The sequence below is a fragment of the Xiphophorus maculatus genome, chromosome 5 (genome assembly GCF_002775205.1).
Source record: "Xiphophorus maculatus strain JP 163 A chromosome 5, X_maculatus-5.0-male, whole genome shotgun sequence".
In the NCBI taxonomy this organism is placed as follows: domain Eukaryota; kingdom Metazoa; phylum Chordata; class Actinopteri; order Cyprinodontiformes; family Poeciliidae; genus Xiphophorus; species Xiphophorus maculatus.
The window spans coordinates 21,116,517-21,131,926 of record NC_036447.1 but is presented as its reverse complement, the minus strand read 5'-3'; positions in this window follow the sequence as shown (position 1 = coordinate 21,131,926).

Sequence of the window (15,410 nt, the reverse complement as noted above, 5' to 3'; positions counted from 1 at the left end):
GAAGTGTAAATGCCAGCTGCATTCCTGATGATTACTCATATGGTAAATTGGAGATCAAACTGGATTTTTCGGACTTGTTACCTAATGTTTACGGACGGCTGCAATTACCTGCTCAGCGTCTTCCCAGCCTAATGTCTCAGAAATGTTTATTTTGTTGCAGAGTTGCTGTTTCTCACTGCATTTTACGCAAACACGCCTTGAAAGTATAATAAAGGCTATATGGTTACAGAAAAGTGGGCTTTGGTTGTGGTAATTCAAAGACCCCGAGGGTTTATCTAAAACACGAACGTGGAGGAATCTCCCTGCTGCATTCTTTAAATCCTTTCCTCATTTTCTTTTCTTTCACTCCCTTTCTTCTGTGCCCCGTCAAATTCGCACATGTCCACACACACACACAAGCACTCCATTTGAGAGATGGCCCCTGTCTTTCAATTAGCCTGCAATGGCCCTCTTACAAGGCTGGCGTCTGGCGAGTTAGGCCCGCAGCAGATGCTGCTGCGGATGGGCCGTTCATCTGCAGCCTGCAGACTGTATTGAATAGTCATTAGGGTGGAGCCGACTATTCGTGGCAGGAGAAGTGACTTCCTGTGGGAGGAGATGCTGCTGCAGCAGGTCATCTTCAGCCTCTTCTTTGTGAATGTTTTTTTTTCCTTCTTTTTCTGAGCTCTGATGTGACAGAAAAAAACCCCCAAGATAATCTACTGGTAACTATATTTTATGATTTGTGTATAATTTTACAATAGACACGACTGTTTATATGGCCCTTAACGGGCTTCCTGTTAAATAGATAAGAGATTTTTTTAGACGATTCCATTTTACGCTTTTTATATAATTTAAGCCTAAATGTCTGCTTTTATCTTTACTTATCCACTTATTCCAGCTAATGTGATAATTCTATGGTCTATGCTAGTTAATTAGGAATGTGTGCTTTTGCATCAGTGTTTCCAAAGTTTCTTACATAAAGTGAATGGCTCTACAATTACTTACTTTGATGTGAATAGATGCTTAAACTGAGTCTTGTGTTTTCTTGAGGTAATCTGAAGCAGCTTACAGAAGCTCAGTCACTTGATGGAGTAAAAGCTGTGTGTACCCCGCATATAAAAATATGAGCTTTAAGCTTTTCGCCTTGTATTGTGGTTGAAGTGAGTGGAGAACGGGAGTAGTTTTTGTATTAACCGAATTGACTGCTAAAGAGTTTTTGTCAGGCTGGCTGACAACACCTGCTTATAAAAACATCACAGAAGACTCCATCATGTCTAAATTGTTTCTCTGGGAGCATTTTTGGTCCTCTGTGGAAAACAGAGTGGAGGTGATGATAGACCAGATTAAATAAAGGTGTAATGCCTTCTGTAAGTGGCTAAGTATTTGCCGCAAACGTCACTAAACTTGGCATCTGATTCACGGCCTCCAATCAGCACTGAACTAAGGCCCTGGCCGCACTAGCAGCCCGATTCTCGGAGAGAATGTGATTGCCCCCTCAACCTAATAACTGGTTGTGCCACATTTGGCAGCAAGAATTGCCATAAACTGGCAATGAGTCTTTCCCGTCTCTGTGGAGGAATTCATGTCCACTCTTCTATGCAAAATTGTTTTAATTCAGCCACGTTGGTTAGTTTTGAGTATGAACAGGCTGCTTAAGGTCATGCTACAGCACCTTAATTGGATTCAGGTCCAGCGAGGATGATTGTCCTGCTGCATGAAGCTGGTGTTCTGGTGTCTAAAATCCCAAACTGATGGCTACTTCAAGATTTTCTTGCAAAAGAGCAAAATTTATGGTTTCATCAATTCATCCTGAATCAGCAAAACAGCGCCAGACCGTCACACTGTCACCGTCAGTGTAGATCAGGGTCTTCAACTCCGGTTCTCAAGGGCCGCTGTCCTGCAGGTTTTAGACGAGTTTGTGTAAATGAGAAATGCGCACTTGTATCGTCTTTGGCTGCCACGGTTGCAGAGTCTCTCTGCTTGATCTTAACTGAGATAACTGAGCCATGAAGTGCTTTAGATTTCATCCTTGGTCCCATTACCGCCTCCCTAATAAGTTGCAGATGTGTTCTTGGAGTAATTTTGGTTGGCAAGCTAACTCAGTGGAAGGTCCACTCCATTGCCACCAGAGTCACAAATCCTTATAACTGGTTTTCTTTTAACCCCTTTCAGACTGGTAGATGTTAATGACTATGACTTCTTGAGAAGGTTTAGCCTACTTCATCTTTGTAGACGGGTTTGTTCTAACGGACTTGGTTCTGTCAGTAATCAGGTCAAGGTGTTACTGGTGAAACTGAGTCAAATGATGGGGTTTGTCACAGTAAGTGGATTTGACATGGAGGGACATTTATCCTTTCTCATGAGGTCAAGCCTTTCCCCCAAAATAAATAAAATCATCATTTGAAAATCATGTTTTGTGTTTACTGTGGATATCTGTTAAGATTATCCAAATTTGTTTGATAATCTGAAACATGTAAATGTGACCAAAAAAAGAGAGAAACAAACTGAATGAAATATGTAAGGGGCTGAATATTTTTTTATAGCACTGAATGATTTCTTTGGGAGAATCTTTAGCCTAGCACTGCTTTGGCCATGTTCAGGATCCTCTTCTTTTAACTTTAATAGTTAATGGTAATGTTACGTAGATTAGAAACTACACATTTGTTTGGTTGAAATCTAACAGAGAACGTACATTCGGAATTAAAAATATAGCCATAGTAGTGTAGCTGTTTTATATTAGTGAAATGTAATCTGCGTTTATCTTAATTGTCTCTAAGTTAAAGTTTGTTAAAATTTGTAATTCAAGGTTAAGTAAACCTTTATTATATGTAAAAATAACACAGAAAAGCATTGTCAATACTTCATTTTTGGCAACTGGATTAGAATATTTTACACTGATTACATATACATCTCTCCTAAAGACAGTTTTCCCAAATATATTTCAAAAACTGAATAACAACGCGATGCTTTTACTCAGTTTTGACCTTATGCTGGTTTTTGCTGTTATACCTTATTTTTCTGTTATGTGAGCGCTTCAAATGCTGCATGCAGCTTTTAGACTTACAGTAGCAAACTATTTCTTGAGGTTTGTTATATAATTTTGCTCTGAGAAATGCAGGGAAAAGCCAAGAAGGAGCACCGGTTTGGGCTCTGGAAGCCCCCCGTTGGTTCGCAGAGCCACGAGCCAGTCTGTTGAGTCTGTGCCCGATTTGTCAGCTCTCAGTGGGTCCGTTCATGAAGCACCTGGCAACCCTGCACAGCAGAATACGGTGGCTGCCACGGCCATACACCAACACACACACAACCATATGCCCCCATTGTCATTCCAATGAGCTTGGACAACATTCACTTTCGCCTCCTTTCAGCAAGCGTTATCAATACAAACCCCATGTGGAGGGGCCTGGGTCAAGAGGGAGTCTCTCTACAAAGTGGCTGCTGACACACACACACACACACACACACACAGACACACCTACACACACACACACACACACACACAGCCCAGCACCTCCCTTTGCTCCTCCTCCTCGTCTACTAAACCCCTGTAGGCTGGACTGAGGAAATGTGAATTAGCTTCATCAATGCAGAGGTTAACATTGCGCAAAGATGATGTTGACCTCTCGTTGTATTCTTGGTTTGATGTCTTTCTTAGGGGCCAAATGCTTATGAATAAAAATGGCGAGGGGAGAGGTTGACAAAGGGATTTGTCTGACTAATGCCAAAGGAGAACCCCTCAGGGAGACTCTGGTTAAGCCCAACACTGCTGAATCCCCCCCTGCAGTGTTATCAATCACAGAGGGGCTCGCACGGCGCCGTTATTGTTTTTGCCATAATTGTGTCAGGATGGCTTTCATTTGTCTCTAATGAAAAGTGTCTGCATTCGTCATGCTAATGTGGTGACAGCGTAAATATTACACAACATATGTGTTGCCAGTTTGGGCCTCTGCGGTCATAAATAATTTATTTTCACTTAAATGGTCAATGGGAGAGCCACTTTACCCAAATGATGGAAAGAAAGAAATCCAATTTACTGCTGGCAGGTAAAGATTTTAGACTTAAGGTGTCCAGCTTTGACAGCCCAGTAAAGCTGGTGTAACAATGCGCTTTATTTTAGTGCATTAAATCAATGTTCCAGACGAGAAATTATGTGAGTTTAGCATGTGACAGACAAGTAAATCTCCAGGGTCTCTGGGCATTTTTAAGACAATTAAAACAAAAAAACAAACATTTATTTGAAGAAAGCATAAAAGATTTTCCAAAACCTTGTTGCATATGAGACCACACCCTAAAACTAACACTTTGTTGAAACAATTTTTGATTCAGTTCCAGCATTTAGTCTTCTTGAGTTCAGACGCACCATCAAATAAGATTAATCAGGTGAACCTAAAATAAAATTCAGTGGTTTGTTGTTCAGTTTCTAATTGTATAAATGTGTCAGTCAGCATAAAGAGATAAGTACACACCACTACATACACACCATGGCACAAAGGCAGACACTAACAAGAGAATAAATCTGGTGATTGTTAATAAGCCATAAGGCCGACAAAACAACAAGAACTCGTTCTCTTCTACAAGTGACAACAATCTCTTGTGTTCTGCAAATTTTTGGTTTGAGTTGTAGGATGTTTTTTTTTTTCTTTCAAAGAAAATGTCTCTAAAATATTCCAAAACCTTCTGGGATGAAGTGATATAGTCCAAACTGGAGGATTTGGGTACAAATCCTTTCAGTCTGAGAGAGTTGGGGAGCTTTTGAAATCAAGAAAGTTCTCCAACTCGCTCAGGTTGCTGCCTGGACTGGACAAGTATTTGCAAGTAAAGATGTGGGCTGCTAATAGACCCTCACTAAAGCAGCCTAACGATGAAACTGAACTGTATTACCCTAAAGGTGTACACACTTACACAACCAGATTATTGAAGGTTTTTATTTTTGACAGGTTTTTCCTCAAATGCATCGTGAATTGCAAGGGGACATTTATATTATTACATGTGGAAACCGATTTGAAATGATTTATCAAAGTTAAGAAAACCTGGTGTGAGCTCAAATTTCAATTTGACAGACGCGTGTGCATCTTTGAAAGGGAGTGAAAACATCAAATTCCACTGAAATGGAATTGCATTGAAAAAAAAAAATTCAGAAACTAATTTACTTAATTTAAATGAAAATGTTTTTGATGGCTAATTTTAACCATTTTTAGCTTGGGCGGAATCCTTAATCTGGAAAAATACCTGTAAATGAAGAAGCTTATTCTGACACTACAAAATAAATTTTGCTTGTCCGTGGTTCACTGATGAAAGGTGAACTGATTGGAGATTGTTCTTTGCCAAAAGTGGAAAAATATAAATATCTTTGCATTTTGTTGGAAAGCGATAGTAGCATGCAGCAGCAGATGGATCGACAAATTGGGGGTCCAAAGAAAATCCTAATGTGGGTTTTGGATCAAACAGAACGAGCTTCAGAGTTTGACTGTGAGATCTGGGTTTCCCTGTCGGACCTTCTTCAACGATCCAAACTCAGATAAGCACCAAACAATGCATGGAGGGGCTATATTGTACACTATAATGATTTTGCTGTGGCAATATTTTTAATTGTTGTTCTGTGATGGGCTGCACAGTGGCGCAGTTGGTAGCACTGTTGCCTTGCAGCAAGAAGGTCCTGGGTTCGATTCCCGGCCAGGGTCTTTCTGCATGGAGTTTGCATGTTCTCCCTGTGCATGCGTGGGTTCTCTCCGGGTACTCCGGCTTCCTCCCACAGTCCAAAAACATGACTGTCAGGTAAATTGGTCTCTCTAAATTCTCCCTAGGTGTGTGTGTGCATGGTTGTTTGTCCTGTATGTCTCTGTGTTGCCCTGCGACAGACTGGCGACCTGTCCAGGGTGTACCCCGCCTCTCGCCTGGAACGTAGCTGGAGATAGGCACCAGCAACCCTCCCGACCCCATTAGGGACAAGGGTGAACAGAAAATGGATGGATGGATGGATGGATGGATGGTTCTGTGATGCATTAGTGGGCAAAATCCTGAACAATGAAATCAAATCTGGGATAGGTTTGCAGGTGAAATAATCATGTTCTTTTAAATCTGTGACCCAAACTTTTCCAGATGCATAATATGGATTCGCATGAGCTGGATGCAACAGAATCAGCATTAATTTCACAATATACTGACAGACTGCTCCACAAATGAGTTAATAACTATAGGTAAGAACATAAACAACAGAAAACCTGAGGCGAGAAGGGTGAGGCAACCTTTAGCCCTGATATAATTGAGAAACATGTCAGCACTGGCTGGTTACACACTTCAAACTTGATTTGTTTTACAATGAGACGTTGTTTTTTTGTGACTATTCGTGAGTGTGCAGGAGTGTGCAGGTGCTCATCTTTGTTTCTTCTTTGTGTGCAAACAAATTAAACACAGCAGCACACTCCCACACATGATCAGCTCCACGGGGCCTGAGCTCGAGTTTATGACTTTATTAAAAGCGTCTTGTTTCATATCATGCTCTCCCGGCAAAGTACAGCACACTCCATATATCACACCGTTATTGTAGGTAATTAAGAACAAAACTTGGTGTTATGTGGGGCCTGTTGTGCATATAAGCAGAATTGACCATTTTAATTGCTAAGAAGATAAATTTTCCTGCACTTTATCTTCTGTGAATGATATTATAAGAAGAACCTGGCAAAGGCATTTATTATGCTAACAGCTCCCCTTAAAAACGAGGGGTAATGAGACACAGCAGCTATTTGCTTTACTTTAATGCCAGGGTGAGGAGAGTAAATCAAGTATCCTACTGCAGCCCAAAGCTTTTAAAATCCTTGACTGTCTTGCAAATGCAAAATGCAGATATTCTAAAAGGAGGACATTAATTTCTTTCTGTCAGGTTCAAATAATCTGAAGTATGAAGAGAATGAAACAGGATATGATTCTACACAGATTTTGCTGAACAAAAGAGACTGATACAAACTCTGAATTCACTCAGCATTAACCCGAAAGGTCGGATAGTGGGCGGAGTTGGATGTCTGACTCCACCCTCAAACTGTTTTCATTGGACAACTCTTCTCCTTTCTCTCCAAATATTCAATTTTACTTTTATCATATATATATATATATATACTTTTTACTTATGCAGTGAAGTTAGTTTTAAGCTGGATATTTGACAAACATTCTCTCAGTGCCTCACATGAGGCAGCCACTTCTTTTCATGCTAGGTGACGGCGATGAGGCCGCTGTTAGAAAGACTCCAGAACGCAATCAACCAATCCCAGTCAGCTGTAAACAAAAAGATTCCCAAAAACCAGTAGCTTCCAGGCGACCCAAACACGGAGAATCGATGCTGATTTGTGGTACTGGGTGTGACATCACTGCTGTTGCTTGTGAGTCTCTGCAGATTTTTCCTCCAGCAGGTTGATAGTTCACTAGTATGCTCAATCAGTTACTAGCTCATTAAGAATGATCCAAAAGATTTCTAATTCAGCAAATATTTTTAAAAATATCACTTTCTGTAAGTTATGCTTTATTTTCCTCTCAGCGTTACATTGTGAACTGGTGTTTCAACAAATAAATGCATTCATGATGTATATTGCATATTTGAATTCTTCATGGAACTGCAAAAAAGATAACTAAAAGAGAATAAAGTGATTAACTTTTTGCAGCAGTAAAACAAAACTGATAAGGTATCGAACCAACCGATGTGTTTAGTCTTTTGCATTGGGATGTTTTAAATTTTCAAAGTGGTACTCTTTGTTGACACAGCTGAATCTCACTCCATGCTTCCTGTTGTCCTCCACATTGTTTGCTGTTTTATTTTTAAACTTTACGTCTGCAGGATAACTCCTGGTGGATTTGTGGTTTATGAATGGCCAGAAGCAGAACGTCGAGGGTTTCGTCTTTCTGGGATTTTTCATGGAAAAGGCCTTTTTAAAAAAGGTTAAAGTAGGGTTCCTTGCATTACAACAAAATTGCCCTATTTTGTCCTTTTAACCTTTCAACCTCTCTCTGTCATGGTACGTGCTGGATTTGGAAAGGCTGGCCGCCTTCTGGAAATCTTAGATTTCTTGATGAAAAATTATGGAGCCATGTGAATATGCAGGTCTTTAACTTTTTGTGTTCATATTTCAGACTGGATTTCTTTTATGGGATTGACTAATTGAAAGACAAAATGACATGTTTACATTACAAAGCATTTTTTTCAGAAAATAAGCTCACATTGTTTTTCCTTTGGACCTCAGTCGTGTTTGTTTTCTTTTAAATCCGTCTTTGCAAAAACAAATAATGATGCACCAATATCAGTGCTTTCAGTCATCAGCCCATCTCAGGATCTGACAAAAATGCCCAAGAATCATACTATATTGAAATCCTTTTAGCAATTTGTTATTTTTTCTATAAAAAGAGTGGAATAAACCTGTCAGGATTTAAAGTGTTAAATGTGTTTAAATAATATAACAATACATTTTTGAGGCTAAAGTAGTTCAAGAGGTCGACCTGTTCATAGAGTGTAAGAAAATAATATTTTACATTCATATTGCAGCTTTTCAGAAGCTCAGATTATTTTGGTCCTACGGATTTTGAGTGTGAGTTTTGTTGGTCAACTTGATGCTGCAGGAACAATAACAATGCAACAAAATCAAACTTGTCAATCACTCAAATTATTCAATATTAATATTTCAGGCTCAATTAGTTTTTAAAAAGGCACTTTTGTAAGTGAAGTAAAATATCAATACATTCATTTATTTCATTTTTTTCTCATCATTAAGAATCTTTGTCTGTGTTGGCGACGAGCATTAAGCCCCTGAAAACAATTAAACGGCCTAAACGACGGAAAAATCCAGGTCTTCCCACCTTAAGATGAGCATTTACTAATCCTGAGTTTTCATACGTTCGCACTTTTTCGGGGACAAACAACATCCTAATCCATCCATCACAACTTCCCGTCTCCCTGTGTATGGCGTCGTTCACGGCGAGCCGAAACAAGCTGCATCTTTCCCTCCCTCTCTTTCTCCTCGCCACCAGATGAGCGTGGCCTGAAGGAGGAGGGCCGCCATCCATCCAGATCTGCGCCCGTTCCCGCCGTTTAAACCCGAGCAGGCTCGACTAATGCCCCTGCCTCACTCCTCCGTCTGCCGCTTCGCGGGCTTTGTTCGAGACGTCTCCCGTGCTTCCCCCAACTCCATCCGTCTTCTTCATATTTTTCACTGTCTAATTCTTCCCTCTTTACCTTGATCTCTGTCCCCGTCGCCAACCACTCTCCGCATTCCTTTCCCCTTTCATTTTCCTCCTTTTTACCTTTTGCATTTCTCTTTAGCAAATCTCCCTAACCCCCCTGTACCCCCATCCTCCCATTCAATTCTTGTTCTCTTGTTAAAATAAAAAAAAAAAAGAGAAGGAGGGGGAGGGGAGGAGGGAGCTTAGATGAGAAGTCGGTGGCGTTGAGCCGAGGAGGACACACTCCACTTAGATAAATATCCCCATCGCTCTGAGCGGAGCCAGGGAGATTTATTCATCCGCCGAGCTGGCAGAAAATTGACTTGTTTCATGGGGGCAGGCCGGTGACGCATTGCCACGAGAGGCAAGGAGACAGGATGGAGGGAGGAGAAGGAAGGATGAAGAATAATAAAGAGAGAAAGGACAGGGGTGTGTTGGGGGGGGGGGCGATGGAGGAAAGGGAGATCTAGCAAGAAGGGAGGGAGAAAAACGATAAAGAGAGATGAGAGAGAGTGATGTCCCTCCCCTTGTAGCAGAGGATAAAGCCAGTGGGGTGGTGAAACAGTGATGAGGGAAATGGTACAGTTGACATTTATATAAGAGGATATTGATGAAGCCGAGGCGCAGGCCGACTCAATCCAGTCCTCCTCTTCCTCTTTTACCTCTTCTATCTTGTTTACTACTTTTCACTCTTCCTCTGCTTGTCTTTTTCGCCTCCATGTCTCCTTCAGCTCTCTCTGTCTTTGCCCTGACAAAGTGCTCTTACTGGACACTACATCCTCATTGAGGCAGTGGGGCCGCAACCTTGGGTGACTTAAGGCTGGAGCCGCCAATGCATCACAGCGATAATCTCTTATTTTCAGCCTCCCACGTAGCATCATCCCTTAGCAGAGGAGGGAAAAAAACAACAACAACAAAAAAAACTACAGCTTTCCTGTTTTTCATATCGGCTCCATGCTAACACAGCAAATAAGAGAGGAGACGAATGCTGCCTCCCCTCGGCTTTTCCAGAGAGGTGAACGGAGGAGCGGGGTGTGTGTGCGTGTGTGTGGTTGCGTGTGTTTGTAAGCGGGTATGTGTTCTGGGAGCACTGGGGTGTGGAGGATTTCTGCTTGTATCAGCACCTGAGCTGCACAGAGAGAGAGGTGTACAGAGGAGAAAGATGGGGAAACTGGGAGTCTGTATGTGTGGGCGTGGGCGTGTGTGTGTGTGTGTGTGTGTGTGGAGGATGAAGGAAGGGGGGATGGATAACAGGAGGTAGAGCATAGTATAATTTAGTCACACTGAAGCACAAGAATCACATCAGCCTTGGATAGGAACCCAGGGTGATCATTTAAATTGGGAATTTAGTCACCAGCGAACGGTTAAGTTTCCACTGAATCAGTGTTTTATTAAAGGAGAAGTCAATCGTCTGATTGTGCAGGTGAATCTACAAGCGCTCCAGGTCCGGCTGATGCACTTATTCCACAGCTTGGCTGGGGGAATGATGGAGGATTTGCTGACGGAAGTGATTCCTCACAATAAACAAGCTCTTAAAACCTAATGAACATACAGCTGTGAAGGAGGAGTGAATCGAATTATTCCTAATGCACTGTCTGAGTGAACAAGTGGCACAAATGATTCATTCCTGACCGGAAAATGTACAACTGAACATTTAAAAGATTGTTTCTTTTTTTTTTGGTATTTAAGGTTGTCTCTACATGAATCCGAATGTAGGTTCATTTTTAGTCATTTAGTTTGGAAAGTCAAACACACAATGGATCGATATGTTTAAAACATTTCTTTCAGGTCATTTTTAGGGATTATGGTCCAAATGGGTAAAACCCAGAAAGTCAGTGACTCAGAAAGTTAGAATGTTACCTCAGATCAACAAAAACGGATTTTAAAACTCGGCTGACTGACGAGCTTGTTCATGTACGTTACAATACTCCACACTCACAGCTCTGCCTCTTCAGTCTCCTGACTCTGGGACCTCGACTCCAAATTAAATGCAGCCACTGACCAACAGTGGGGAAACTTTTCTCCTTCGCCCAGGTAAGATGTTTCTGACGTTGTCTCTGGTTCAAGGGAGGCTTAACCCAAAAACTTTAAAATATGTCTCTCAGAGCTCTTCGATCTCTGAGTCCAACGTTGGTAAATCTTACCCAAGCTCTTAAGTTGCGCATCTTTTTTCTTTCACTCAGTTTTCCCTTAATTTGCTTGGATGCAGCTCTATGAGCAGCTCGTTTCTGTAGCAACGTCGTTTTGTGGCGAAACCTTTTTATGAAGGGTGTGAACGTCTGCCAGACAAATGTCAGGTCAGCAGTCTTCCCAACGATTGTGGACATCATAAAATAATGTTTCTGTATTAAACATGCTTTGTTTTCTTTTTTTTATAAGCACACATAAATGCTTGTAATGTAGCACTTGGTTTGTAATGAATCTACACTCTAGATCTTAGTTTCACTTTTAAGAAAGAATTGCAGAAATAACTTCCTATAATATCTCCATAACTCCCTCCTCCAACTACAGATGTTTTCTGAGCTTTGAAACATATTTTTTCTAAAATATTTTGATTCCTCTTTCCACTTAATAGGTCCAGAAATAAAAAAAACAGAATTATATCTTTTTTTAAATATTTTTCTGTCTTTTCTTAATTTCCCTTTTGTGTGTTTATTTCATTCTTTCTGTCTTCTATCTGTTGTGTCATTTTCTTTCTACCTCATTTATTTCTTTCCTTACTTCCATTTTTCCTTGCCTGTCTCCTCACTCCCCCTGCTTGTTGGTCCTTCCTTGTATCTACTCGTCTTTTCCTTCCTTCCTTCATTCCTTTCGACATAAACTTTTGTGCTTTCCATTTCAAAACAAATGTAAAGTTCAGGAAAACTAGGTCTGAAAGTCTGGAATCAAGAACCTTGAGGCGACACGGAAAAGACCAACTAGAAGCATGCAAATCTACAAATCAGTCTAAGTTTAAGAAAAAAATCCACCATAAAAGTCTTATTCTATGCTTTGGGTACAATTAGATCAGTCTTAGCTAAATACAGACTAACTCAGTGAAGTTGGTCTTCACACCTTCGTCAAATTAAACAACACTAGTGTCAATCATTGGTGTCATTATAATTTTCTCAGATTTAAAATAAAAACTTTCCAGAGGTCAAAGATCATCCTGCTAACTAAATTCATAAATTAATTGAGCTCTGTTTGTGCAGCTGAATGTTTTATAGCGCGGTTGATCGACACCAAATCTTTTTTGCGACTGTGGAAGTGGGGAGGTTGACTTTGATGACCTCCGGAAATACTTATTAATGTCTTTAAAATGATAGCGGCACAAACAAAGCAGTTTTACTGCACAACAATGTTTTGACACCAATGTTGTTTAATCTGAAGAAGAGGAGCCATCTTCACTCAGGCCAATAATCAGCATCACTTGTCTCACATGAAGAGCCAGAGCTCAAACTAAAACACATCTTGTTAAAACAGCCTGTGGTTTTCTGGGAGGGCCGTGAGGTGTGTGTGTGTGTGTGCGTGTATCGGTCCGAAAATCTGAGACTGTTTATGCCTTTTGGAGTTGGAGTAAATGTGAGTGGCAGACATGCAGAGGGGCGCCGTGACCTTCTCTCACTGCACTGTAACTCAATCAGAGCTCAAGGCGTGACACCGTAACCCTGCGTGGCAGGAAGCGACCCGGCTGCGGCGCTCTGCTAATGCCTCCACTAACGGGTGTGACCGCGCCGCGCTCATATCCCCCCGGAAAGCCAAGCCGGTCCGCTGCCACTCTCTTACAAATGAGCGATAAGTCCCTGTTTTATCTTTTGGTGTGATTTGCTTGGAAATGTGTGTCCAGGATGAGAAGTTCACAGGTTACCAGCTCTCGGGTTACGGATTCATTAAGGGAATTAATGAGGCTTCTGTGGCAGCTGGATTAAGAGAGTATCTGCTTTCCTTGCAGGCATGCTGTCCAAAAACCTCCATTGGAAACAATCTGCATTGACCACAATTATTTTAAACGGCTTGTAAACGGACAACGGCTGCTCTTGAGAACATGAGCCAGGGTGTTGATTTTTCTCAGGCTATAAGGTGGCCCGAGGTTAGGACGGTAACACTTGTAGATGTTTAGATAGGAGAAGCTGCCTAGATGAGCTCATCGCTGAGGCTAGATGAAGGTAGTGGGCCATGTTTCGTCAGCTGCTCAGGAGAAACACACAGCTTACAAACACCTGCAGCCTCACCGGGTGGGTGGTGCGTTCAAGCGCCTCTGCATCACCAGAGAATCAAGTTTTCAGGTTTCTTGATGCGTCAGGATTTTTAAAAATGTCTTTTTTCACTTTTACCAAAACAAGTGCTTAGCGGCAGATTTTAAATAGACAGTTTGCAAGAGGAAAAAAGACATATCTTCTTCCTTAGGATGGTTTCTGAACATGTATGGCATATTAAAAGGTCATGGTGGAAAATCTCAATCAGATTTACGCTCTGACTTTTTTTAAAGACCATCCTAAATTCTTTTTTGTTTTTTAGCCATTCAGAGATGGACTTGTTCCTGTGCTTTGTTGCTCTACTGCGGTGGTGCTCAAAGTCGGTCCTGGAGGGCCGGCATCCTGCATGTGGCTAAAGATGCTACTGATAAAACTACAGGCAGAAAATTGGTGTCATCATTCATAATTTCTACTCGTGTTCGCTGTTTGGCCCAGTGGAAAATCTACCAGAGGAATCCCAGTCAATGGGAAAAAGCCCAGACTGTGCTATGAAGGGAGATGAGAAACGAGTGGTACAGCAAAGGAAGGCAATGGCCAGGCTAACGCTGAGCTAATCGGCGGTGCTGTAACACTGCCGCAGAATGACACACAAAAAAAACGGGGCATGCATAAAGAAGTTATGTGACATAAATGCAACACTGAACTCTGCCATATTTTGGTTTGAGAGAGTGAAGCGCCACAAACACATGCAGATTACAGAGAGCAATAAAACTACCATCTGATCCTTTCACTAAAAGACGCAGCTTGCATGCACACACTGAAACATAAATTTGACATTTTGGATTTTTGAAAATGCTCATTGATTGATGCTGAAAGGATTGTTTCTGGTCTCCGAACATGTGTGGACGCCTAGCCTGAAGGACAAAGTACATTTGCGGACAGGCTAACACCGCCTGAGCGAGGCTCAGTTACTTGCACTCCTTCACAGCTGCACCCAGTTTCTAATCATCCACCTGCTCCTTCTTCAGCAATCAACTCTCCTGCATAAATATTCAGCCCATCCTGTTGGGCCACCAGCTGGTTTCACTTCAGATTCACTCCTTCGGTTTAGTGTTGGTACGTTTTTGTTTTTATTCCTACTTTTTTTTTAGATAAACTTTCTTTTACCTGTCTGCAATCTTCTGCATTTTGGGCAGCGTACTTCACTGTTTGGACATTGTATTGACTTTTTTAAATTTAATTCTTCATGAATTAATAAAGCATGAATTAGTGCTTTATTCTCAAAATGCAGCTTTGCTTAAGTTTGAATATAATGTTTTGATGTAACAAATCGCAATCAATCATTTTCAGCCAGTTGTTTGTGAACTAAGTGAAATAATTTCTGATCAGCCACTAACAGCTGCAGCGCACTCGCCTCCTGTTACGTTACTCTTAAGTTAAAACAGCCCGAATCATCTGCGTGTTGCATTTAAAAATAGATAATCAGATCTTTGTTTTCATGCATGTGGTGGAGCAGGTGCAGAGTTTAAACAAGAGTGGCAACATCCGAGTGCTTTCTGTGAGTCGGAAATCGTGAGAGGGGACGAGGTCGCTCCTGAGAGCCGAACGACCCAGAAACAGGTCGTAAACCGGAGGTGCCGTGGATTAAAAGCGATTTCAAAAATTCACGTATGAAGGTGATGGAGACGGTTTGGGTTATTGAGACGAGCCTTCATGAGCTATTTCAGTCTGCTGCGGGGTTTTTTTCTTCACCTCCCCCAGGTTCATATACAATATATGAGTCAGATTACATGAAGCAGGACAGAGACAGAAACGTGAAAGTGTGCAGGCGTGCAGTAAACACATCGACACACATGGAGTTTTCAGAGATGTGCCCCCTGATACTTATGTTTGTTATCAGAGCTTGTGTTGGGGAAAGGGTTTAGTTGCGAGGTCAGAGGTCAGGACACCGGGATTTCATAGCTGACAGAGCTTGGGCCACTTGTGAGAGAGTGTGGCCTCGCAGAGGTGCAAAAACAAAGAGAGTCCCGAATAGAAACCCTGGACAAACAGAGA